Consider the following 3,890-nt stretch of genomic DNA (forward strand, 5'->3'; position numbering starts at 1 on the left):
CCGGGGGGGGGGGGGAGGGCAGAGGGACAAACATTTGTTTTTGAAAAAAAGGGATTTTGGAGTCACATGTCGGCTAAATCTGCTTTACAGAAACCTCGCTGGATGGAATTTTGGGAGCTGCCGATCGATTCTGGTAAACAGGACTCTAAACCCCTTGTGTGTGATTAGGCTGCGATGGAAGCAGACAATGCCCACGTACCAGTTCCGGGACAGTGGACCTGCTCATTCAGGCAGGAGCCGCTATCCTGGTATGGAGAGCGCAAGCCTGGGAAATGCTGCTTCCATTGAAGCCTTATCACACGGGCATTCTGCTCTGTGACCGGTTCCCTTTAAAGGGGCAGCCCACTGCAAGCTGATATCACTCTTCAGTTATAAGCTGAACCGTTCTTCCATCTTTAAAGTGATATTAAAGTCAAGAGGTTTTATGTTATCTCAAATGCTGATGAAATCACTTACAATGGATGCTGATCCTTGAATCCTGTGGTCTCCTGAGCACTGGCCCTGACTTTCTGTTTTAGGATGGCTCCTTTCCCTTGCAGGGTCCTACGGAGCCACCCTTGTGTGTGCCAGTAAGTTGTAAGACACAGACACGGCAAGACAAACTCCCCTCCCCCAGCACCCCTTCTCATTTCACCCTTCTCCAAGCTAGTAAATGGACGGCTGCTGGAGACTGCTCTGTGCCTCGTGATCTTGTACTGGACATGAAGTTCAGGGATGCCAAGCTGAGAGAGTTGGAGCCGTTTAGAAACATAATGACTGTGGGAGCTAGAAGCAGCCCAGGGAGACAGTCATCACATGTCTGATAAGACAGAGCAGGGTGTCAGAGAGATGAGCTCATCACTGTGCTGCTTCTCTTTTTACTGCCCAGTCACAGGCTGGGGAGGGTTCAGAAGAAGTGGGTGAAATGATCCATCAGACAGAGGACATCTAGTGGCAGAGGGAATCTCAGGATTGTGCCTCCCTTGCCGGATAGAGCTGCGCTGTGTAAATCTCAGGACTGGATGGCCAGCAATACAAATCCTTTGCCTGCATTGTATCTGTGTGTTAAGCCGTTTACCTTTTATAGCTATATGGGGTCCGGAGCTCTTATCTCGGCTCTGTGTCTGGGAACCCAGAAATGGCCGTTTTGTATAACGTTGCAGGCCCGGCGCTACCGCAAGGCAAGCGGCCGCCTGAGGGCGCTGCAGGGTGAGGGCGGAAAAAACAGGGCATTTTGACAAGTACTTGTACTGGCCAAAATGCCCCGATGCTTGCGCTATGGTTTTTTTTTTCTTCACTTACCTTCGGTGCGGAGAGCAGCGGCGAGTCAGCGCTGGTCCGGATAGGAGGAGCTCCAGGTGGGGTCCTAATTTAGCTGGCCGGCGTCTGCCTGAGGATCCTCTCATAGTTAAGAGTTAGGACCGCACTATAAGAAGTGCCTTGGCGCGGCAGTGCGGCTTACACATCCTTTGCAGAAGACGTGTATCCAAACCTCTGTCATTGTCCTTAGTGGTGAGACAAGTTGTTTTACATGCTAGTTTGTGAGTGTGCCATGATGCCTTTCTACTGCCTGAGGATCCTGACACACGCGGCACCTCTGGCAGTCGCCGGCCAGCTAAATTAGGACCCCACCTGGAACGCCTCCCACCGTTCCAGCGCTGACTCGCCGCTGCTCTCCCGCGCCGAAGGTAAGTGAAAAAAAAAACATAGCGCAAGCAGGCCCAGTGCTACAGGGGGTCTGGGAGGGGGGAAGGGGCGCAAAAATGCACCTTACCTGTGTAGGCAAGAATCCTAGCACCGGCCCTGTAACATTGTAACATATTTTTGTAGCAAATGGCATTGTAACATTAATGCTCCACCGGACACAATGCTGCTGCTGGCCTGGGGAGCTGCTGGGCGCCCTGTAAAGTTTACTAAGTGATCGCACATCTCATATGATGATGTGTGTACCATAGGGATGAGATATGGAGGGATCCAGGCGAACATTCCGCCGCCATTTCCTGGCCACATTGCGATCTGATTGGCTCCCCATCGGAATGAATGTTGTTTTTCTCTACTATTTTCTTTTCTTGTGTAATTATTGTAATAAACACACTGGCACAGCAGAGCGTAAAACAATCATCACTGGGATCCATTCATCCCAACTGACCCAAGATCATCCATCTGCCAATGGGCCCTATTACCGGCCCCTCGGACAGAAGCCCCCCAACCTCAGCCCTTCCATGGCTTACTCTCAGTTGCAGCACTAATAGCAATGTCAAATCTATGAACTCGGACTGAATACAAGAGAGTGATAGAAGGGGGGAGAAGGGGCATTTCCGTAGCATTGGGCCCCAAGATACCCCAAGAGGTGCCCTACATTTTCTGGTGTATAGACTGTAGATTCCATGTATCCAAGTGCAATGGCTTCACCTCTCAAACCAAAAAGGCACAAGGTTGTTTCTGTTTTTTTTATATCGTATACATAAAGACGAGAGCGTCAGATTAATGTCTAAGCGTCTAAGATCAATTATTAATCATTATAATTGAGACTTTGCATTTCAGGGGTAACAGAGAGCCCCCTTTTATCGGGGCTTACAGAGTTCCAGCATCAGATTCTCTCTCCTCTTCTGGAGGGTATTTGAAGCCTAGAGTTGCTGGATCGTGTCCTCCACCGCCATCTACTGGACATTCTCCTGCACTGCAACAGGATAATTCTGCAAGATCTCCACCTGACCTCATTAGTCTTCTTTAAAGTGAGATCAGAACGTTAAGGCTGTGCCATGAAGTTGGTCTGTGTGCGCCAGCTTGTTTTACCTCTGGAATGTGCTTGTACAGTGAACTCATAGCTGCCAGAGAATTCCCAATTAGCCCGCTCTATTTCTGGTTAGCTACAGCAGAGGTCCTGGGTTCAGATCCTGTTCCTGACACCCATACCCTGTTTCCCCGAAAATAAGACCTAGTTGTGACCTTTCCCAGGTCCGGTGGCGGCATAAAAAGAAACTTGAAGAGCCGCGGGAGAGAATCAGCAGTGCCAACGAAGCCAGCGCCAGAGGAAGTGAGGCGGCAGCGGAGGGAGCAGAGCCGCACAAGCCGATGCCTCCTCTATAGCGCCGGCTCCTGTCACAGGCGGAGTGATACCAAATGCGCTCCGCCTGTGAGGAATCCATAGTGAAAGCGCGCTGCGCTCATTCTGGCCAGTGATTGGTTACCAAATTGCTCTTGGAAAGGCACCCCTGATTGCCCTGACAACCCTATTCTTAACTTTGCCATTTTGGACTATTTAATTTGGATTTGCATTAATTTTGGATTGTTGTAGATTAAAAAAAAATAAAAAATAAGATCTACCCCGAAAATAAAGACCTAGTGTGTTTATGAGCCCAAAAAAAATATAAGACAGTGTCTTATTTTCGGGGAAACACGGTAGATATAAAATGGCTGATCACTGGATATCTTGTGTCTATGGAAGCCTCAGGCTGTGATTCCCAGTAAGAAAAAGAAACATTGTCACACCATTTCCTGTCAATTTCAGGTATTTAATGCGCTAAAAGTCTTATCAGCCGAAGATAAACGCAGGCGACAATCATTAGAATCAGCAGAAGACAATTCTTCCCGCGGACGATTGTTCGGAAAGTGACATTTTTAGGAGTCGGGTGGAATATCGAAGATCCCCGGCACCCTGTGACTGATCCGAGCGAACGCATTGATCGATTGCACCGTCACCCTCGTACACGATCCTTGCTGCTTCACGCCGTATGAAGAGAAGTTGCAAACTGGAAAACTGGAAGAGAAGGTTTTGAAGAAAATTAGATTGTTTATCCGGCTCAGAAAAGCCGCATAGGTTGTGAATCTTTAAAGGGCCAAAAACACCCAAAGCTCAGTTTCAGTTTACTAATTTGTATGGAGATTTTAGTCCATCTTGTGAGCGTGGG

Source organism: Nanorana parkeri, unplaced genomic scaffold (assembly GCF_000935625.1).
Source record: "Nanorana parkeri isolate BGI_ZX_2015 unplaced genomic scaffold, ASM93562v1 scaffold748, whole genome shotgun sequence".
Taxonomy (NCBI): domain Eukaryota; kingdom Metazoa; phylum Chordata; class Amphibia; order Anura; family Dicroglossidae; genus Nanorana; species Nanorana parkeri.